We start from the raw sequence: 25,129 nt of genomic DNA, 5'->3' as shown, positions 1-25,129 counted from the left end.
GGAAAATATAGTAACAAAGTTCATCTGGAATGATAAAAGGTCAAGAATTTCAAGGGCATTATTGAAAAAAAAATGCAAATGAAAGTGGCCTACTTGTACCAGACCTAAACCTATAATATAAATCAGTGGTCATCAAAACTACTTGATACTGGCTAAGAAACAGAGGAGTCAATCTTTGGAATAGGTTAGGTTCACAGTACAAAATATTCAATAACTGTAGCAGTCTAGTGTTTAATCAACCCAAGGACCCCAGCTTTTGGGATAAGAACTCACTATTTGACAAAAAACTACTGGGAAAATTGGAAACTAGTATGGCAGAAACTAGGCATTAACCTACACCTAACACCCTATACCAAGATTATGTCAAAATGCATTTATAATTTTGTCATAAAGAGTGATATTATAAGCAAATTAGAAAAGTGTAGGATCTGTGGAGAAGGAAGGAATTTGTGATGAAAGAAACTAGAGATCATTGTTGAACACAAAAGAGATAATTTGGGTATTAAATTAAATTTTTTGTCCAAACAAAACTAATGCAGACAAAATTAGAAGGGAAGCAATAAATTGGGACAGCATTTTTTATATCCAATGGGTCTGATAAAAGCCTCATTTCTAAAATGTATAGAAAATTATTTCAAATTTATAAGAATTCCAGCCCTTCTCCAATTGATTAATGGTTAAAGGATATGAACAGACAATTTTCAGATGAAGAAATTGAAACCATTTTAAGTCATATGAAAAGGTGCTCTAAATCACTATTGATCAGATAAATGCAAATTAAGGAAATACTATATAACCTCTCAGATTGACTAAGATGGCAGGGAAAGATTATGATGTATGTTGGAGAGCATGTGGGAAAACTTGAATTGTGGAATTGTGGATGACTTCAACCATTCTTGAGAGCAATTTGGAATTATGATCACAGTGTTATCAAATTGTGCATACCCTTTGATCCAGCAATGTCTCTTCTGGGCTTATATCCAAAGATATCTTAAAAGGGGAAAAGGGATCCACATGTGCAAAAATTTTGTGGCAGCCCTTTTTGTAATGCCAAGGAACTGAAATCTGAATGGTTGTCCATGAGTTGGAGAATGGCTGAATAAGTTATGATTTATGAAATTATAAAATATTATTGTTCTATAAGACACGATCAGCATGATGATTTCAGAAAGGCCTGGAGAGACTTACATGAACTGATGCTAAATGAAGTGATGATTGTACACAGTAATATCAAGATTATATGATGATCAATTCTGATGTACATGGCTCTTTTCAACAATGAGATAATTCAGGCCTGTGCCAATGATTTTGTGATGATGAGAGTCATCTACTTCCAGAGAGAGGACTCACCCAATTGAGAGTGAATAACAGTTTATCATTTCATTCTTTTTGTTGTGGTTTGCTTGAATTTTATTTTCTTTTTCATTTTTGATCTGATTTTTCATTAGCAGCAAGGTTTATAACCTGATATCAGCAGTAAGATAGTTGTATCAATATATTTTGGATTTAATATAAAATTTTTACCATGTATTAGATTGCATGACATCTAGTGGGAAGGGTAAGGGAAAGGGGGTAATTGGAACACAAGGGTTTTCAAGAGTCAAAGTTGAAAAAAATTATCCTTGCATATATAATAACTGCATATATAACTGCATATATAAAACACCTCAATATAACATAAATAAATAAATAAATGTTGGCTGAATACCTTTTTATTCTTTGAAATTTAATTTCAGTTCTTTTTTTTTCTATCAAATCTTTAATTTGTGCAAGAAAAGATAATGCTACTCTAGTTTCAGGGCAGATTCTCTTGTTTTAATCCCATTGCATTTTCCATACTATCGCTCATCTACCTCACCTTCTTTATTACCTACATTTTCTAAAGCAATTACTTTGTCCTGAAATGTCCATTATCAAAGTATGCCATATCTCAGCTATGTGTTTAGAGAACAGATAACTGGCTAAACCAATTTATCTTACTGTTTTAAATGTATAATTTCAATGCCAAACTTTCTCATCTGTTTATATTATTATAAGGGACCTTCATTTAGTATTATTTCAGAGGTTCTTTTTTTTTTTTTTTTTGTATCATGGACTACTTTGGAATTTGATAAAGTCTATGGACTCTTTGTCCCTTGAGTCCAAAACCTCTCATTTCCTTACCAGTTTTGCTTTTAGTTCTCTAGACTCTGTTGCTATATTTCACCTGCTTTCTCATTCTGAAATGTATCTGTTTTTTTTTTTTCTTATCCTCCAATACCCAGAACCCCTTTATCTCATTAATTTATTGCATTCAGGGGCTTCCTTTTTGGGAAGTGTTCAAAAATATCATTCTTCAATCATTCAGTTTATCTGACTCTCCATATTTTGTTAATATGCACCTAAACAAGCACATTTTTTTTTCCTTTTCTCCTTAATTTTTAGCTCTGTGTGTGTGTGCTCTTTCTTGTAAGAATATAATTTCTTTGCCTGCAAAAACCAACCTTATAACTTGCATTTATATCCTCATCTTTTAGCACAGAACATAGCAACAATGAATGCTTATTTCTTGGAGTATCGATTAGAGGAAGAAGCAATATTCTACCATCCTCTTAATTCAAGACTAGCCTTTGCATTTATCCAAATTTAGATATATTTCCTTTTTTTAATTCACATTATTGTGTTCTCTATATAAATTGTTCACCAATTTTCTAATAAAAATGTTAGGAGTTCATATGAAGAATTTATATATGTTGTTTCTTACATTACTTTTAATGAAAAAGTAGATTGTTCTGAGTCATGCATTTTTTTTTTCTGGCTAATCCCTCTTGTTTTTCTTTGTGTGTTTGTTATTTGTTTATTTTCTTTGTTTATGTTGTTTCCTTTGTTTTTTGGTGTAGGAATGCAACTTGTGGCCATGCTTATCTGAAACTCAACCGAGTTCAGATCTGTGACTTAGAACTTAGTGATCTCTAGGCAGCAATGGTATAATATAGTAAAAATATGTAATTTCAGACAGAAATGTCTTCATGCCTCTGATCTGCCAGGATGACTCTGGATAAGTCAATTCAAATCTAAATTCTCTACTTACAAAATGAGAACGTTGCTTTCATTAATATCTTTTCAGCACTAAAATTTCATGTGCTCTCAGTAACAAGAGATTGCATTTATATGAGATTTTAAATTAATTATTTCACATGTCTCACAACAATCTTATAAGATGGCTACTGCAGATATTTTTTTTCTGTTCATTTTATGAGTAAAGTAATGAAGGTTCATCAATTTGATCTCGGTCACATAGCTTATCATTGTCAAAGGAAGGATCAGATTCTATGTCTGTTTAACTAATTTTAAACCTCTCTTTGCTGTACTGTGCTCCAGCTGAGCTAATCAAAGGTATATATAGATATATACACATATACCAATGTACTTATTTATATATGCATAGACTTGGTAATAGGCACAAGTCACTTGGGAGATTCTGCCCTTATACTATTGATTGTTTTTCTTCATAGCCCCTTTCTACCTTGGCCCCTGTTTTTTGACCTTAGGTTGCCAATGGTTTGCTTTCCTTTCGTCTAATTTCTGAAATAATACATTGAAATAGCAACACTATGCCTACGAGTTCAAGAGTTACTTAATCAGTGAATAGTGCTCCAGATAAATAGCTCCTCAAAAACAAGGCAACAGTCATACTCAGACAATGAATACAACAGATTGTTCTTGTGCTATGTTTCAAGATTTCTGGGCTATGAGTTCTTATATTTGTAATATACTTTTTTTTACTTGCATTTATGTATAAATTCATTTTTTTCTTGCACCTAACTAATAGGAAACAAAATTTCTCCAAAAACATGTACTATCAGTACATTGAACACTTATGAGAACACTGAGACGTACAGTGGCCAAGCAAATTCCCCAAAAACTTAAAATGATTTCTAAGAAAACAGGAATTGTCACAGTTATATAACCTGATATTGACTTTATTGATTTTATTCTATTCAATAATATTTTATTCACATCTAGATTGAAATCTACAAAAAATGGCTTGAGGTTAGGATCTTTTACTTGCAGATCATGTGGGATTAAACTTTCTTAGCCCAAAAATAAGGGGATAAGATTATTCACATTTCTTTTGAAATGATATGTATAACAAAGTCTCCCAAGTTATTCAATTTATTTTAAAAACATTTGGGAATTTATCTGACTGTAAAATCTCTAAAAAAAGGCAAAATAAAACTATATTACCTCTTCACAATTTTGTGGTGAGGAAAATTCTTTGTAAACTTAAAAGTAAGAAATATGAGTTACATTGACTTTATAATTGATCGAGATTCATTTGGGCCAAATAAAAGTTAGAACTCAGAGAAAAGTGATAAAGTAAATAGAATTCTGGATTTGGAATCAGGAATGCTTGAATTCAGATCCATTTATTATTAGTGGTTTAATTCTAGGCAAATCATCCACTATTATCTTCAAGTTTTCTACCTTTAAAATGTGGTTAATAATAACATCTTCCTCTCAGGGTTGTTGTAAAGACAAAATAAGTTAATAATTGTAAAATGCTTTCCAAACTTTAAGCTGTTATAACATTTTACCTGTGATTATATATTTTCTGATTTGGTTATGCATTATGAAAATAATAAATCTTAATATTGGAATAGGTTTCATTATATCTATCTATATTTATATATCTGCATATCTATATTGATCTATGTATCTATATGATATCTCTCTATAGATAGATTATATCTACATATATATCTACCTATATATACAGAGAGAGAGAGAAAGAGAGAGAGACAGAGAGAGAGAGATCAAAAGGGATCTCTTTTATATTATGTGAGAAGGATGATCATTTAGCTTCATTAAGTAAAAATGTCCATTTTGCTCATGGACCAAGATTTTGAAGAGACCTCAGAACACCTCTAATACAATCCTCTCATTTTATGGGAGAGGTAATCAATGTCTGAAAAGATTAGCTTCCATATCCAAGGTCACTCATAATTAATAAATCGCACAAGAAGATTTTGAATACAGGTCCTTGACTCGGTTTTAGTGCTTTTCCTACTGAATCACAATCTTTGAATTTAAGAAAACAGGGATTCCATTCCAAAATTGAATGTTTCTGGTCATTTTGAGTTAAAATTCTGCCTTCATTTTGAGTTAAAATTATGCTTTCCTATATCTACATTTTTTTTATTTTACATCTTTCTTCTGTAACTGTCTAGGATAAGTTGATTCTATATTATAGATGAGAGATTTTTGAATACTTGAAGAAATTTATCTTAACTCAGTCCCCAATAAGTTATGTTTTATTTCAAATAAATTTCTCAAATGATTTCTTTACAAAAGCAGATATTGGATAAAACCTTTGTAATCAACAATAGGATGTAAGGAGATTTGTGGAACAGGTAAAGTATTTCTATTAAATTCCACTACTTCTCTTTATGGTACTTTGTTCCCCCTTTTTTTTTGTCCAGTTCCCTCAAGGAACTGGGGATAATCAATTTGAAGTCCAGCTATTGCTTGTCTTATTGAGATCTTCATAACAATATAGTTGATCTATGTACTACTTCATGAAAGCAATGCTCTTTTCAAGTTTATAGTTAACTAAATTAATTAATTAACCTTTATCAAGGGGAGAATACTAGCTCTTATTCTATAATGGCATGTCATTGAAATGAATGAATGAGTTTTAAAAAATCTATTGTCTTCAGCATTATGCAATCTTAGGGTTATAAATATTAAAATTACTCAGCCCCTGCTCTCAAGAAGTGTAGGTTTTAGTACTGGATATCACAAGCAAATACATGAGGAATAATCTGAAGTATGGCTAGAACCAATCTACATCTAGTGGGTGATATAAAGCTCTTACCAAATGAGGCAGTAGAGAGAAAGAAGGAGGCAGGAAGGTATGAGTTTTGTCTTTGTAAGGATTAGGTTATCTTGGGAAATAAAAAAAATGTACTGTTTTAAAAAAAAAACTTTAATACTTCAACTCAAAGAACTGATTGTACTATTGTATTTATGATTATTATGTGATATTGAAGAAATTATCAAACTTCTTGAAGTTATTTTCTCATATGTAAAATGAAGTTAATTATCTTTGTTAAACAGCACACAGATTCATTTTGATGAAAGTCTTTTGCAAATTTGAAAATTCTATTAACAATATGAGATATTATTACTAAGCACTTTGTAGGTAGTGAATTTTTTCCCTCTCCTACTAAGTGCCTAGTAATAATATCTCATACACGAATGAAACATGAAGAACAATGGCAAAGTATATAGAATTAAGTATAAAATGTGCAGAAAAGTGATCAAGGGATATGACTACCTCTTTACAATCACTAGAACTTGATGAGATTAATAAGGCAAGAGTTCTCTCTCTCTCTCTCTCTCTCTCTCTCTCTCTCTCTCTCTTTTCTTTTCTTTTCCATCCTTTTTTTGATTCATTTTAAATTTTCTTTTGTTTCCTGCTGAGCACTTTTCATTTTATTCTTTTTTTCTCTCCACTCCCCCAAAGGCTACCATTAAATATAGATATATGTATATGTGTGTATATATAGTATGCATGTATGCATACTATATATACATATATACACACATACATCCATTCCCATATATATATATATATATATATGTATATATATATATATATATATAAACATACACATATACATCTATGTATATACTATTCTTACTTTTTCTCTGTTTGTCTGAAAGTGGATAATACTTCCTTCCTAAGTACATTTAATTAAATTAAAACAAATAATTAAATAACAGGGGGGAAATGCCACATACTATTCATCTTTCCCTCCCTACTTTCTCTAACAGTAATTTTGAAAACAATCTTTTAAGATCCATGACTCTTCTATGGAGAAGAGTTTGTACAGTACATTGTTTGCTGGCTTAAGCACCCCCACCCTAGGTTTCAGTGTTTAGAACAGTATTTAGAACACCAATATCTGCAATTTTCTCTTTTGTTATAGGTTTTCATACAATTCCCAGTTTGTTTGGTCACAGATACTACTAAGAGCTTTGGTTATCATCATCTTTGTGTTGCCAATGGCTCATCTCACTCTTCCCAGGATCACAAACCTCCAACAGTGGCCACTATGTTTCCTTCTAGGTGCTGTTTTCATGAGACAATCACTCTATACTGTGGGCACACAGTCTCTTGGAAAATGCAGACATTATTCTTTGGGGTAGAAGCTCTTTTTCTTCAGTGTTCTACTCTGAAGATATATCCCATTCTTCTTATTCCTATAGTCAGTTACAATAGTTGCATTCTTCTTTCTTTGATGGTTCATTTTTTATGAGAAGAAGTGGTATAAGAATCTGTAATCATGGGGCACAGGATGGTACTTCTAGTTTCACTTCAGCTTTTCCCTCTGACTTGGAGCCACCAACCAAGAATTCTATCCTCCTGGAAGTGGTTGCAGAATCCCTGTCCTAGTGTTTGTACTTGGTTTGTATCCCAAAGAGATCATAAAGCTAGAAAAGGGACCCACATGTGCAAAAATGTTTTAGTAGCTCTTTTTGTAGTGGAAAGAGATGGGAAATTGAGTGAATGCTCACCAGTTGGAGAATGGCTGAATAAATTGTGTTATATGAATGTTATGGAATATTATTGTTCTATAAGAAACAATTAGGATGATTTCAGAGAGGCCAGGAGAGACTTACATGAACTGATGCTTAGTGAAATGAGCAGAACAAAGAGATCATTATATACAGCAGCAACAAGATCATATAATGATCAGTTCTGATGGATGTGGCTCTCTTAGGGTGATTTAGGCCAGTTACAATGGTCTTGTATCAAGAGAGCCATTTGCACCCAGAGAAAGAACGATGGTAACAGTGTGGATCTAACATAATATTTTCACTCTTTTTGTTGTTGTTTGCTTGGATTTTGTTTTCTTTTTATTTTTATTTTCCTTTTGATCGTGTGTGTGTGTGTGTGTGTGTGTGTGTGTAGCATGATATTTGTGGAAATATGTACAGAAGAATTGCACATGTTTAACATATATTGGATTACTTGCTGCCTAGAGAAGGGGTGGGAGGAAGGAAGGGAAAATTTAGAATGTAAGATTTATTAAGGGTGAATGTAGAACATTATCCATGTCGAAATATATATCGACATATATTGAAAATAAAATTTTTTTTTAAAAAAATAGAATCTCTGCCTTACTGAATTCATTAAGTCTGTTGTTTTCTTCTGGACCAGAATTATATCTTTACAGCAAAGCTGAACCTGGCGTTCCTAAGCAACTGAGCTTTATTTAATCTTCCTGAATTCAGGCCCTGAACTACACACCCAGTTCAAGAAGTGAGTTTCTGTGTTTCTGCTAAGGTTCCAGCCAAATTCAGTTAGCCCCAGGGTTCCCCACTTGGTGTTTTCATGGAATTAGCCCACTTAAAACTGGGTAATCCCTGGTCTATAATCTTTCTTTTGATATTCTTGATTTGTCCCAGAAGGGACCTCGGTTCTGCACAAAGACTTCTTGATTTTTCACCAATTTGCCCTGAGGTGCAAATCTGTTCTGTTTGTTGGGGAAATCTGGAGAGCTTGAAATTTACCAGTCTATGCTACCATTTTCCCTGAATCCTCTTTGTAAAGGAAGACTTCTTAAGATAAGCAGACATATAAGATCCATTTAAAAGGCAGTCATAGACTTTGACATTTTTCCCTAAAGGTAAATAAATGTGTTTTCCAAATATTGCAAATAATATGATACAAGACTTAGACCAAAGCTTTAGCCATTTTCATGTGGCAATATTTGTTTTCTATTCATGATTATCCCAACCCCAAGCAAAACAAAGAATCCGACTTAAAATTTATTGATAGTGCATATTTATACACATAAACTCAATTCCATACCAGTCATAATGTAATAATTCATCCAGCAGAATTTTATGTCCCTGTGCTAGAATTAATTGCTGCAACAAGTAGAATTCTTTCAACTTTACCTAAAAGCCATAGGAGCTCAATGATATCTTTCTAAGCAAATATTCCTGATTACTTTCCATTATATATCTTCTGTTCTAGACAAATTGAACTCACATTCTCCTGCAAAAACTATATTCATTATCTCCTATTCTTTTGCCTAGAACATTAGTTCCCTGCCCTATTCTCTTCCCTACTCTTTTTTTTTTTATAATTCTGCTTATTTTTTCAAATAAATATTTGAGTCAAAGTCTGACTTAAATATTTGTATTCTAAGAAACTTTCTTGGATCATTTAACATAAAATTTATCTCTTCCTCTGAATTAATGGAATATTTATAAAAAAATAAATTATCCCACTCCTTTGTTATGTATGCTATTTTAGATCATGAGTTAGTGTTTTTATACATGTGTTCCCTATCCACTCAGTTAAGTGAAGAGGAATCAATAGGACTTCTTGTGAAAATACAAGGTCTTTAATATTACAGAAATATCATAATTATAATTAACTTAACTGGAAGGCAGTAAGATTGACTCTATATATGCAGGTAATTTATGAAACAATGCATAGAAGTTCCCTGAATAAGAGTTCATTCATTCATATACATATCATTTTATTTAACATTAAATGTTGATATTAGCTCTTGAAGTCAGTCTGTCTCTATTATCTCATTTTCCTTTGGTACACAATTACCCAGCTTACTGCTTTTTACTCAGATATTCATTTATGCATTTTTAAGATACTTAGCATAAGCATTCTGATGAATGTGAGCTATAAAATGTACAATGAATGGGATTTGTCTTGTAGGAAATTATAATCCAATAAGGCAAATAAGATATACAAACAAATAGATATAAAACACAATAGAATATAAATTTCACATGAGTACTCTAAATTAAAAGTTAAAATATTATAGGAGGAAGGATTAATGGTGTCTCCTTGAAGTGAACAGCCATGCTGCCCCTTAAAGGATATCTGATCCAATTTTGAAAGCTAATTAGAATGTCAGTAGATAGATGAAGGAGAAAATAGTTTTGCTAGAAGGAATATTAGTTTTTAAGGTATGGAGATAAGAAATGCCTTAGAAAATGTCGAAGAATATAGACAAAGTGAACTTATGATTCTTGTAGAGCAATAGTGAAAAAAAAAGTGTCATGAAAAATAGATTTAGAAAAGTCCATAAAGGTCTTTCATTCAAGAATGAGATTGGATATAAATCAGAGGCATCAGAAGAGTCGCCAATAAAGACAAATATTAATATTGTTTTAAGACTTGTAAATTAATATTAGTTGTTATGTACATGTATTTATTTTAATATGTTAATGTGCATATAGGCACCTGAAATTCATGTTTCTATACATTCATGTGCATGCATATATTTACACAGACACACACAGACACAATAGAGACAGACTGACGTCAAGGGATATATATATATACATATATGTATGTATATATATATATATATACACATATATATGTGTGTGTGTGTGTGTGTGTGTGTGTGTCTGTGTGTGTGTGTATGTATATAGAAGCTTTGATTAGAGTGGAAGATGAATGCATAAAAGTTGGCTTGAAACTTAACATAAAAACATCCCAAAATAAAAATAAATAAAAACAACCAATCACCCTCTAAACACACACACACACACACACACACACACACACACACAAGTAAGAACAGGGCAATGGATGTATAACATTCTTTCAAATAGAAGAGAAGAAATGGAAGCAGTGTCAGGTTGTTTTTATTTTTTTAATCCCTGGGATTAAAGCTCAACATAGACAAGTGATGGCAGCCCTGAAATTAAATGACATTTAATCCTTGGAAGGAAAATTATGGCAAATCTGGACAGCATGCTATAAGAGCAGATACATCATCTTGTCAGCAAAGGTCTTTATAATCAAAACAGTGTTGTATGTGTGTGTATGTGTGTGTGTGTGTGTGTGTGTCTGTGTGTCTGTATGTTTAATAGCATGTACAGCTTGAAGAAGATTATAAAGAAAGATGACCATTGCAAAAGCAATATTTTTAAACTGAGGTGGTAGAGAAGACTAGAAAATCCTGTGGACAGCATGGACAACAAGTCAATAAATACTTAAAGAATTTGATTCAGATTATTCATTGGAAAGTCAAATATTGCTATTGAAGCTTAAATATTTTGGACAAATAATGAGAAGATTAGACTCTGATGTTGGCAAAGATTCAAGGTAAGGGAAAGGGGGACAGAAGTAAATAAGATAGATAGTGTCATGGAAGTAACAAATATGAATTTGGAAAGATTTTGAGGGATAGCAGAGAACAGAAAACAGCAGGTATGCTGTGATTCATGTGGTCATGAGGAGTTGGATATGACCAAACAAGTGAATAAAAATATGAGTTTATTTATTTATTAGTTTTTTAAATTTTATTTAATTTAATAATAACTTTATATTGACAGAATCCGTGCCAGGATAAATTTTTTTTTTACATTATCCCTTGCACTTGTTTCTGTTCCGATTTTTCCCCTCCCTTCCTTCACCCCCTTCCCTAGATAGCAAGTAGTCCTATATATGTTAGATAAGTTGCAGTATATCCTAGATACAATATATGTATGCAGAACCGAACAGTTCTCTTGTTGCACAGGGAGTATTGGATTCAGAAGGTAAAAACAACTCGGAAAGAAAAACAAAAATGCAAATAGTTCACATTCGTTTCCCAGTGTTCTTTCTTTGGGTGTAGCTGCTTCTGTCCATCATTTATCAATTGAAACTCAGTTAGGTCTCTTTGTCAAAGAAATCCACTTCCATCAGAATACATCCTCATACAATATCGTTGTAGAAGTGTATTATGATCTCCTGGTTCTGCTCGTTTCACTTAGCATTGGTTCATGTAAGTCTCGCCAGTCCTCTCTGTATTCATCCTGCTGGTCATTTCTTACAGAACAATAATATTCCATAACATTCATATACCACAATTTACCCAGCCATTCTCCAATCGATGGGCATCCATTCAATTTCCAGTTTCTAGCCACTACAAACAGAGCTGCCACAAACATTTTGGCACATACAGGTCCCTTTCCCTTCTTTAGTATTTCTTTGGGATATAAGCCCAATAGAAACACTGCTGGATCAAAGGGTATGCACAGTTTGATAACTTTTGGGGCATAATTCCAGATTGCTCTCCAGAATGATTGGGTTTGTTCACAACTCCACCAACAATGCATCAGTGTCCCAGTTTTCCTGCATCCCCTCCAACATTCATCATTATTTTTTCTGTCATCTTAGCCAATCTGACAGGTATGTAGTGGTATCACAGAGTTGTCTTAATTTGCATTTCTCTGATCAATAATGATTTGGAACTCTCTTTCATATGAGTGGTAATAGTTTCAATTTCATCCTCTGAAAATTGTCTGTTCATATCCTTTGACCATTTATCAATTGGAGAATGGCTTGATTACTTATAAATTAGAATCAGTACTCTATATATATTGGAAATGAGCCCTTTATCAGAACCTTTAACTGTGAAGATGTTTTCCCAGTTTGTTACTTCCCTTCTAATCTTGTTTGCATTAGTTTTGTTTGTCAAAGGCTTTTCAATTTGATATAATCAAAATTTTCTATTTTGTGATCAGTAATGGTCTCTAGTTCATCTTTGGTCACAAATTTCTTTCTCCTCCACAAGTCTGAGAGATAAACTATCCTATGTTCCTCTAATTTATTTATAATCTCGTTCTTTATGCCTAGGTCATGGACCCATTTTGATCTTATCTTGGTATATGGTGTTAAGTGTGAGTCCATGCCTAATTTCTGCCATACTAATTTCCGGTTATCCCAGCAGTTTTTGTTAAATAATGAATTCTTATCCCAAAAGTTAGGATCTTTGGGTTTGTCAAACACTAGATTGCTATAGTTGACTATTCTGTGTTGTGAACCTATCCTTTTCCACTGATCAACTAATCTATTTCTTAGCCAATACCAAATGGTTTTGGTGACTGCTGCTTTATAAAATAATTTTAGATCAGGTACAGCTAGGCCACCTTCATTTGATTTTTTTTTCATTAATTCCCCTGAGATTCTTGACCTTTTATTGTTCCATATGAATTTTGTTGTTATTTTTTCGAGATCATTAAAATATTTTTCTTGGATGTCTGATTGGTATAGCACTAAATAAATAGATTAGTTTAAGGAGTAATATCATCTTTATTATATTTGCTTGACCTATCCAAGAGCACTTAATATTTTTCTAATTATTTAAATCTGACTTTATTTGTGTGGAAACTTTTTTATAATTTTGCTCATGTAATTCCTGACTTTCCTTTGGTAGATAGATTCCCAAATATTTTATGCTATCAACAGTTATTTTGAATGGAATTTCTCTTTGTATCTCTTGCTGTTAGATTTTGTTGGTGATGTATAAAAATGCTGAGGATTTATGAGGATTTATTTTGTATCCTGCTACTTTGCTAAAATTATGAATTATTTCTAATAGCTTTGTAGTAGAATCTCTGGGGTTCTCTAGGTATACCATCATAACATCTGCAAAGAGTGATAGTGTGGTTTCCTCATTGCCCACTCTAATTCCTTTAATATCTTTCTCCACTCTTATTGCAGAAGGTAGTGTTTCTAATGCAATATTGAATAATAATGGTGATAGTGGGCAACCTTGCTTCACTCTTGATCTTACTGGGAAAGCTTCCAATTTTTCCCCATTGCATATGATGCTCACTGAAGGTTTTAAATATATGCTCCTGACTATTTTAAGGAAAAGTCCATTTATTCCTATGCTCTCAAGTGTTTTTATTAGGAATGGATGTTGGATTTTATCAAATGCTTTTTCTGCATCTATTGAGATGATCATATGGTTTTTGTTTGTTTGGTTATTGATATAGTCAATTATGCTAATAGTTTTCCTAATATTGAACCAGCCCTGCATTCCTGGTATAAATCCTACTTGGTCATAGTGTATTATTCTGGGGATGATTTTCTGTAATTTTTTTGCTAATATTTTATTTAAGATTTTAGCATCAATATCCATTAGGGAGATTGGTCTATAATTTTCTTTCTCTGTTTTCAGCCTACCTGGTTTAGGTATCAGTACCATGTCTGTGTCGTAAAAGGAGTTTGGTAGGACTCCTTCAATCCCTATTTTTTCAAATAGTTTATTTAGCATTGGAGTTAATTGTTCTTTAAATGTTTGGTAGAATTCACATGTAAATCCATCTGGTCCTGGGGTCTTTTTTTCTTAGGGAGTTGATTGATAGTTTGTCCTATTTCTTTTTCTGAGATGGGACTGTTTAGGATATTTACTTCTTCCTCTGTTAGTTTGGGCAAGCTATATTTTTGGAGGTATTCTTCTATTTCATTTAAGTTGTCGAATTTATTGGCATAAAGTTGGGCAAAGTAACTCCTAATTATTGCTCTAATTTCCTCTTCGTTAGTGGCGAGTTCTCCCTTTTCATTTTAAGACTAACAATTTGATTTTCCTCTTTCCTTTTTTTAATCAGATTAACTAAGGGTTTGTCTATTTTATTGGTTTTTTCATAGAACCAACTCTTAGTTTTATTAATTAATTCAATAGTTTTTTTTTTTTTTTTTTTTTTACTTTCAATTTTATTGATCTCAACTTTTATTTTTAGAATTTCAAGTTTGGTATTTGACTGGGGTTTTTTAATTTGTTCATTTTCCAGTATTTTTAGTTGCAAGACCAATTCATTGAGCTTCTCTTTCTCTATTTTATGCAAATAGGCCTCTAGAGATATGAAATTTCCCCTTATTACCACTTTGGCTGTATCCCATACATTTTGGTATGATATCTCATTATTATCGTTTTCTTGGATGAAATTATTAATTATGTCTATAATTTGCTGTTTCACCCAATAATTCTTTAGTATAAGATTATTTAGTTTCCAATTATTTTTTGGTCTACTTTCCCCTGGCTTTTTGTTGAATGTAATTTTCATTGCATTGTGGTCTGAAAAGGATGCATTTACTATTTCTGCCTTACTGCATTTGAGTTTGAGGTTTTTATGTCCTAATATATGGTCAATTTTTGTATAAGTTCCATGAACTGCTGAAAAGAAAGTGTACTCCTTTCTGTCTCCATTACATTTTCTCCAGAGATCTATCATATCTAACTTTTCTAGTATTCTATTTACCTCTTTGACTGCTTTCTTATTTATTTTGTGATTTAATTTATCTAATTCTGAGAGTGCAAGGTTGAGATCTCCCACTATTATAATTTTGCTGTCTATTTCTTCTTGCAGTTCTCTTAATTTTTCTTTTAAGAAATTAGATGCTACACCACTTGGCACATATATGTTTAATATTGATATTGTTTCATTATCCATGCTACCCTTTAGCAAGATATAGTGCCCTTCCTTACTCTTTTAATTAGATCAATTTTTGCTTTAGTTTGATCTGAGATCAGGATGGCTACCCCTGCTTTTTTGACTTCACCTGAAGCATAGTAGATTTTGCTCCAACCTTTTACCTTCAACCTGCATGTATCTCCCTGCTTCAGGTGTGTTTCCTGTAAACAACATATTGTAGGATTCTGGTTTTTAATCCATCCTGCTAACCACTTCCTTTTTATGGGGGAGTTTACCCAGTTCACATTTATGGTTAAAATGACCAATTCTGTATTACTTGCCATCTTGTTAACCCCTGTTTATGCTTTTCTCCCTTCTTTCCCCCTTACCCCCCTTCCCAGTATTAAGCTTGTGAACACCACTTGCTTCTCACAGCCTTCCCTTTTTAGTATCCCCCCCACCTTAGATTTCCTCCCCCTGTCTTACCCCTTTCTCTCCCTGTTTCCGTATTCCCTTCCGCTTAGCTTATTCCTTCCCTTTTCACTTTTGCCTTCTCACTTTTCAATGAGGTGGGAGAAGTTTCACCATAAATTAAATATGTCTAAAATGTTTCTCTTAAAGCCAATTCTGAAGGCAGTAAGATACCCACTATATTCATCCCCCTCCATTCTTTCTCTCAGATATAATAGGTTTCCTTTGCCTCTTCATGAGATGTAGTACTCCCACTTTACCCTTTTTCTGGTACAATGTCCTTTCCACATCTATTTTTTAGAACAAGGTATACATGTATTCTTTATACCTCTTTATATCAGAAATATAGTTCCCAAGATTAATCTTTACCTTTTTAGATTTCTCTTGAGTTCTATATTTGTAGATCAAACTTTGTTAAGTTCTGGCTTTTTCATCAAAAATAGGTGAAATTCACTTACTTCGTTGAATGTCCATCTTCTTCCCTGGAAAAAGATGCTCATTCTAGCTGGGTAAGTTATTTTTGGTTGCATACCAAGTTCTTTAGTCTTTTGGAATATCATATTCCAGGCCCTTCGATCCTTTAATGTGGATGCTGCCAGATCCTGGGTGATCCTTATTGTGGCTCCTTGATACTTGAATTGGGTTTTTCTAGCTGCTTGCAATATTTTTTCCTTCATCTGAGGGTTCTGGCATTTGGCCACTATATTCCTTGGTGTTTTGATTTTAGGATCCCTTTCAGTGGGTGATCAATGAATTCTTTCAATGTCTATTTTATCCTTGTTCCTATGACTTCTGGGCAGTTCTCTTTGATAATTTCCTGGAAAATAGTGTCCAGGCTCTTTTTCTCATCATGCTTTTCTGGGAGTCCAATGATTCTCAGATTGTCTCTCCTGGATCTGTTTTCCAGGTCTGTTGTCTTTCCCAGAAGGTATTTCACATTCTTTTCCTTTGTTTGATTTTTTTTGGATTTGCTTGACTGATTCTTCTTGTCTCCTCGAGTCATTCAATTCCAATTGTTCGATTCTGATTTTTAAGGAAGTGTTTTCTTCACTCACTCTTTTAAAATCTTTTTTCTAATTGTCCCATTGAGTTCTTTTATTCTGTGGAATTTTTTTCCATTTTGCTAATTTTGTTTTTTAGAGAGCTGTTTTCTGTTTCCAGTTCACTAATCCTATTTTTCAAGGATTTTATTTCTTTATCCAGTCTCTCTTTAACTGAGTGGGATGATTTCTCCAGACTCTCTTGTCAATCCTCCCTCTCCTTTTCCCATTTTTCTTCTAGCTCCCTTGTGAGAGCCTTTTTAATTACTTCTATGAGGTTCATCTGTGCTGAGGAACAGATGATCTCCCCCTTTGGGCATTCACCTGGGGACTGTCTGTTTTTAGTCTCCTCAGGATTTGGAGTCTGCTCTCTTTCTGTATAGAAGCTTTCAAAGGTTAAAGTCCTCTTCAGTTTTTTGCTCATTATGTCAAAGAATCAAAGACGAACTAGCAAAAAGAGAAAAAGACATCACCCCTAATTTGGAGTCTGCTTTTTGGGGGGAGGGGCTGGGTGGTGATATCGAGCTTCCTCTGCAAACTGCGGGGGCATCACTGAGGCACTAGCCCAACTGTGCTGCATCTGCGCTCTGAGATCCCAGAGCGTGCTGAGTCACTGGGGGGGGGGGGGGGAGGGGGGGAGGTGGCCAGGTCTCGAGAGACTCCAGTTGTTTGGGGTTGTATTCTTCATCCAGGTCTTTTTAGCTTCTCTGCTGGGCTGCTGACTTGCTGCCGGAGCAAAATATTCAAACCTGTAGCAAAGCTCTCTCCACAGAGACGGCTGCGATCACACCCCACCCCACTGCAGTCTGCTCGGCTGTGAGCCGCCTTCTGTGCTCTCAGCTCCCTGCCTGCACCCTGCCCCCGATCCAAAACTAGGACAGTTTTTCTTAATAATTTGTTGAAAGTTGTTGTCCAGATCCTCCTTTTGATATTAGCTTAAAGGTAGTTCAAAGATCCTGATGTGGTCTCTCCTGGATCTAATTTTCAAGGTCATTTTATTTTTCCAATGAGATATTTTACATTTTCTTCTAGTTTTTCATCCTTTTTTTTTTTTTTGATTGATTCTTGATGTCTGTAGAAGCCTTAATTTTCACTTGATTAATATTACCTTTTAAGAGTTGTTTTCCTCAGTAAGCTTTTTTCTATTTAGTCAATTGTATGCTTCAACAAGTTGTTTTCTTCAGTAGATTTTTTTTTATCTCATTTTCCATTTTGCCAATTCTACTTTTTAAGCAGTTGTTTTATTTTTTTCAACATCTGACTTGTTCTTTTTCAAAGTCTGACTTGTTTGTTTTGATAATTCTCTAGCACTTCTCTCATTTCTTTTTATAAATTTTCTTCTACTTATTTTATATGATGTTTTGAGCTTTTTTGAGTTCTTTTTGGGCTTAAGAATGCTTTTTATTTTTCTTTGGGGATTTGCCCATAGACATTTTGACATTCTTCCCTTAGGAGGCAGTTGCTCCTCATCTTTTTGGTCCTTTTTCCTTCCTTTTAAATTTGATCTCTGCTCCCATGGTAGAACCATCAGTGTCTCAGGTTTCTTATACCAGTGACTGCAGGCCCTGGCTATTTACCTGGTATTATGTGGATGTTGTCCTATGACACATGGGGGAACCTCATATCTGATGCTATGCTGGGAGATGATTGGAATTATCAAATTCTTTCAGCTTACATATTGTAAAGAGTTCTAATGCTGGTATCTGGTTGTGGTGAGAAGGTTGAGTCCTTTGGAAATCTTTTTGCATTTCCCAAGAGCTATGTTCAAGCATGTGGTAATATGGCTCCTAAAGGGTATCTTTTTACTTAGGGCTCTTCTGAAGGATGTGGTGGTTGTTAGAGTTGGTGTCTGTCAATTTCCTTGTCTATGCTGAGAAATATGGGGGATCCTGCTTTTGGTATATATCTACCCTACCACACTTGGACTCAGGATCTCTCTCTGGTATGCTGAGATGGGTCTTGCTGCTGACTTGCTGGGATGCTTCCCTCCTGGATTACACTCCTTTTTATGTTAATGAGACATAACTTTCTTGTTGATCTTCCAAATTTCTTGAACTAAGTGATAGTCTTATCTCATTTTTTTGTTCTGCTGTTCCAGAAGTTGTTTAGGGTCACTATTTTATTGTTATTAGAAAGTGAATAAGAGACAGTTACAGTAATATACTGCTTATTTTGACATCTTGGCTCCTGGAAGAGCAAGTTTATTTTATAACATGGTTGTAGCTATTATTTTAATGATCTTTGAGTCAAGAATGAAATATCACTATTTCTACTGCTTTCATTGATTCTGACACTGTTCCCCCATGTGCATGTATGTCTGCATGTTTGTATGCATATAAAGAGTGAATATGAGTATTATATATGAGTGTGCATGCACTGACATATGTCTATTTGTATGTGTATCTATTCACATATGTATGTGTGTGCACATATAATTAAACTATTAAAATTTCTAGACCTGCTTGAGATAACAAGATAGAAGAACAAGAACAAAGAGATTTTTAAAATGCAGTCTGTGTTATGAGAGAGACTGTCCAGAACAAGAGAGGTGATAAACATGTTGGACTCTACTTGATAAGACTACATCTGAAATATTGTTTTGACATCTCATTGACACACTTCAGGACTGACATTAATAAGAACATTCTTATGATGGTAGATAAAGTGATGAAAATTCTGAGAACTTTATCATTTAAAAATTGGATGAATGTTTTATGCATTTTGATATGGGTGAGAAAAAATTGCATTAGAGAGATTAGAAGGATCATAAGGCATGATTGTGATTTTCAAGTGTTTGAAAGCAAGCATTGAGAAGGGTAGATAGAGGGATTTGTGTTTTGTTTTGTTTTGTTTTCTACTTTGCTCAAAAGACAAAATAACAACAACAACAACAACAACAGCAACAATAACAAACAAACAAACAAACAAACAAAAAAAAAAAAACAAAGGATGGAAATCATAGATAAGCAGCTGCATTTAATACCAGAAAACATTTCTTGACAATTTGAAGGATTCACAAATAGATCAAGCTGCTTCAGGTGTCAGTGGGTTCCTATGAATAGGAGTCTTTATCCAGATGCTAAATGACTTTACATTAGAAATGTTGTGAAGAATATAATAATGTAAATTTGAGTTGAACTAGGTAATTTCTTAAATAATGTCAGGAATCAGTTAAAAATTACTAGTGGATTCCTCTAGTGTGGATTCCTCTATAAGCAAATATTATCTTCTATTTGCCATATAAATATCTTTCCCATTTGGACTCTTTCTATCTTTTCAATCTTGTACTATTTTATTCTCCTCCTTGAATGATGTTTTTCATTCATACTGGCCTATTTGATGTTTTGAACACATGACAATCCAGGTTTGGTGGATTGGGTATCTGAAATGCACAATGCACAAGTTCCTCACCCCTATCTCTTAGAATCTTTGCTTTCTTTTTTTTTTTTTTTTTTTTTTTATAATAAATTTTATTTTATTTAATAATAACTTCGCATTGACAGAATCCATGCCAGGATAATTTCTACACGACATTATCCTTGCAATCACTTATGTTTCGTTTTTTTTTCCCCCTCCCTCCCTCCCCCCCCCCCCCCAGGATGGCAAGCAGTCCTATATATGCTAAACATGTTGCAGTATATCCTAGATACAATACATATTTGCAGAACCAAACAGTTCTCTTGTTGCACAGGGAGAATTGGATTCAGAAGGTAAAAATAACTCGGGAAGAAAATCAAAAATGCAAATAGTTCACATTCATTTCCCAGTATTCCTTCTTTGGGTGTAGCTGTTTCTGTCCATCATTTCTCCAATGAAACTCAGTTAAGTCTCTTTGTCAGAGAAATCCACTTCCATCAGAATACATCCTCATACAATATCGTTGTCGAAGTGTATAATGATCTCCTGGTTCTGCTCATCTCACTTAGCATCAGTCCATGTAGGTCTCTCCAAGCCTCTCTGTATTCATCCTGCTGGTCATTCCTTACAGAGCAATAATATTCCATAACATTCATATACCACAATTTACCCAGCCATTCTCCAATTGATGGGCATCCATTCATTTTCCAGTTTCTAGCCACTACAAACAGGGCTGCTACAAACATTTTGGCACATACAGGTCCCTTCCCTTTTTTAGTATCTCTTTGGGGTATAAGCCCAATAGAAACACTGTTGGATCAAAGGGTATGCACAGTTTGATAACTTTTTGGGCATAATTCCAGATCGCTCTCCAGAATGGCTGGATTCGTTCACAACTCCACCAACAATGCATCAATGTCCCCGTTTTCCCGCATCCCCTCCAACATTCATCATTGTTTTTTCCTGTCATCTTAGCCAATCTGACAGGTGTGTAGTGATATCTCAGAGTTGTCTTAATTTGCATTTCTCTGATCAATAGTGATTTGGAACACTCTTTCATGTGAGTGGTAATAGTTTCAATTTCTTCATCTGAAATTGTCTGTTCATATCCTTTGACCATTTATCAATTGGAGAATGGCTTGATTTTTTATAAATTTGAGTCAGTTCTCTATATATTTTGGAAATGAGGCCTTTATCAGAACCTTTAATTGTAAAGATGTTTTCCCAGTTAGTTACTTCCCTACTAATCTTGTTTGCATTCGTTCTGTTTGTACAAAGGCTTTTTAATTTGATATAATCAAAATTTTCTATTTTGTGATTGGTAATGGTCTCTAGTTCATCTTTGGTCACAAATTTCTTTCTCCTCCACAAGTCTGAGAGATAAACTATCCTATGTTCCTCTAATTTATTTATAATCTCGTTCTTTATGCCTAGGTCATGGACCCATTTTGATCTTATCTTGGTATGTGGTGTTAAGTGTGGGTCCTTGCCTAATTTCTGCCATACTAATTTCCAGTTATCCCAGCAGTTTTTATCAAATAATGAAATCTTATCCCAAAATTTAGAATCTTTGGGTTTGTCAAACACTAGATTGCTATAGTTGACTATTCTGTCTTGTGAACCTAACCTTTTCCACTGATCAACTAATCTATTTCTAAGCCAATACCAGATGGTTTTGGTGACTGCTGCTTTATAATATAATTTTAGATCAGGTACAGCTAGACCACCTTCATTTGATTTTTTTTTCATTAATTCCCTTGAGATTCTCGACTTTTTATTGTTCCATATGAATTTTGTTGTTATTTTTTCTAAATCATTAAAATATTTTCTTGGAAGTCTGATTGGTATAGCACTAAATAAATAGATTAGTTTAGGGAGTATTGTCATCTTTATTATATTTGCTCGGCCTATCCAAGAGCACTTAATATTTTTCCAATTATTTAAGTCTGACTTTATTTGTGTGAAAACTTTTTTGTAATTTTGCTCATATAATTCCTGACTTTCCTTTGGTAGGTAGATTCCCAAATATTTTATGCTATCAACAGTTATTTTGAATGGAATTTCTCTTTGTATCTCTTGCTCTTGGATTTTGTTGGTGGTGTATAAGAATGCTGAGGATTTATGGGGATTTATTTTGTATCCTGCTACTTTGCTAAAATTATGAATTATTTCTAATAGCTTTTTAATAGAATCTCTGGGGTTTTCTAGGTATACCATCATATCATCTGCAAAGAGTGATAGTTTGGTTTCCTCATTGCCTACTCTAATTCCTTTAATCTCTTTCTCGACTCTTATTGCAGAGGCCAGTGTTTCTAATACAATATTGAATAATAATGGTGATAGTGGGCAACCTTGCTTCACTCCAGATCTTACCGGGAAAGGTTCCAGTTTTTCCCCATTGCATATGATGCTTACTGAAGGTTTAAAATATATGCTCCTAACTATTTTAAGGAAAAGTCCTTTTATTCCTATGCTCTCAAGTGTTTTTATTAGGAATGGCTGTTGGATTTTATCAAATGCTTTTTCTGCATCTATTGAAATGATCATATGGTTTTTGTTTGGTTGGTTGTTGATATAGTCAATTATGTTAATAGTTTTCCTAATATTGAACCAGCCCTGCATTCCTGGTATAAATCCTACTTGGTCATAGTGTATTATCCTGGGGATGATTTTCTGTAATCTTTTTGCTAATATTTTATTTAAGATTTTAGCATCAATATTCATTAGGGAGATTGGTCTATAATTTTCTTTCTCTGTTTTCAGCCTACCTGGTTTAGGTATCAGTACCATATCTGTGTCATAAAAGGAGTTTGGTAGGACTCCTTCAATCCCTACTTCTTCAAATAGTTTATTTAGCATTGGAGTTAATTGATCTTTAAATGTTTGATAGAATTCAGATGTAAATCCATCTGGTCCTGGGGTTTTTTTCTTAGGGAGTTGATTGATAGTTTGTTCTATTTCTTTTTCTGAGATAGGAGTGTTTAGGATATTTACTTCTTCCTCTGTTAGTTTAGGTAAGCTATATTTTTGGAGGTATTCTTCTATTTCATTTAAGTTGTCGAATTTATTGGCGTAAAGTTGGGCAAAGTAACTCCTAATTATTGCTCTAATTTCCTCTTCGTTAGTGGTGAGTTCTCCCTTTTCATTTTTAAGACTAACAATTTGATTTTCCTCTTTCCTTTTTTTAATCAGATTTACTAAGGGTTTGTCTATTTTGTTGGTTTTTTCATAGAACCAACTCTTAGTTTTATTAATCAATTCAATAGTTTTTTTACTTTCAATTTTATTGATCTCTCCTTTTATTTTTTGAATTTCAAGTTTAGTGTTTGATTGGGGGTTTTTAATTTGTTCCTTTTCTAGCATTTTTAGTTGCAAGCCCAATTCATTGACCTTCTCTTTCTCTATTTTATACAAATAGGCCTCTAGAGATATGAGATTTCCCCTTATTACCGCTTTGGCTGCATCCCATACATTTTGGTATGATGTCTCATTATTATCATTTTCTTGGATGAAGTTATTAATTATGTCTATAATTTGCTGTTTCACCCAATCATTCTTTAGTATGAGATTATTTAGTTTCCAATTATTTTTTGGTCTACTTTCCTGTGGCTTTTTATTGAATGTAATTTTCAATGCATCATGGTCTGAAAAGGATGCATTCACTATTTCTGCCTTACTGCATTTGAGTTTGAGGTTTTTATGTCCTAATATATGATCAATTTTTGTATAAGTTCCATGAACTGCTGAAAAGAAGGTGTACTCCTTTCTGTCCCCATTACATTTTCTCCAGAGATCTATCATATCTAATTTTTCTAGTATTCTATTTATCTCTTTGACTTCTTTCTTATTTATTTTGTGGTTTGATTTATCTAATTCTGAGAGTGCAAGGTTGAGATCTCCCACTATTATAGTTTTACTGTCTATTTCTTCTTGCAGCTCTCTTAATTTCTCTTTTAGGAATTTAGATGCTACACTACTTGGTGCATATATATTTAATATAGATACTTCTTCATTATTCATTCTACCCTTCAGCAAGATATAGTGCCCTTCCTTATCTCTTTTGATTAGATCAATTTTTGCTTTAGCTTGATCTGAGATCAGGATGGCTACCCCTGCTTTTTTGGCTTCACCTGAAGCATAGTAGATTTTGCTCCAACCTTTTACCTTTAACCTGCATGTATCACCCCGCTTCAGGTGTGTTTCCTGTATACAACATATTGTAGGATTCTGGCTTTTAATCCATTCTGCTAACCGCTTCCTCTTTATAGAGGAGTTTACCCCGTTCACATTTATGGTTAAAATGACCAATTCTGTATTACTTGCCATCTTGTTAACCCCGGTTTATGCTTTTCTCCCTTCTTACTCCCTTACCCCCTCCCTTACCCCCCTTCCCAGTATTAAGCTTGTGAGCTCCCCTTGGTTCTCACAGCCCTCCCTTTTTCAGTATCCCTCCCCCCTTAGAGTTCCCCCCCCAACTTACCCCTTTCCCTCCCAGTTACCGTATTCCCTTCCACTTAGCTTATTCCTTCCTTTTTCACTTTTCCCTTCTCACTTTTCAATGAGGTGGGAGAAGTTTCACCATAGATTGAATATGTCTAAAATTCTTCTCTTACTGCCAATTCTGAAAGCAGTAAAATACTCACTATTTTCATTCCTCTCCATTCTTTCTCTCAGATTTACTAGGTTTTCTTTGCCTCTTCATGAAATGTAGTACCCCCACTTTCCCTTTTTTCTAGTACAATGTCCTTTCCACAGCTAGTTTCTAGAACAAGGTATACATGTATTCTTTATACATCTTTACAGCCGAAATATAGTTCCCAAGATTAATCTTTACCTTTTTAGATTTCTCTTGAGTTCTGTGCTTGTAGATCAAATTTTTTGTTAAGTTCTGGCTTTTTCATCAGAAATAGATGAAATTCGCTTATTTCGTTGAATGTCCATCTTCTTCCCTGGAAAAAGATGCTCAATCTCGCTGGGTAAGTTATTTTTGGTTGCATACCAAGTTCCTTAGCCTTTCGGAATATCATATTCCAGGCCCTTCG

The sequence above is a fragment of the Antechinus flavipes genome, chromosome 1, assembly GCF_016432865.1.
Source record: "Antechinus flavipes isolate AdamAnt ecotype Samford, QLD, Australia chromosome 1, AdamAnt_v2, whole genome shotgun sequence".
Lineage (NCBI taxonomy): Eukaryota > Metazoa > Chordata > Mammalia > Dasyuromorphia > Dasyuridae > Antechinus > Antechinus flavipes.
This window is presented reverse-complemented; position numbering follows the sequence as displayed.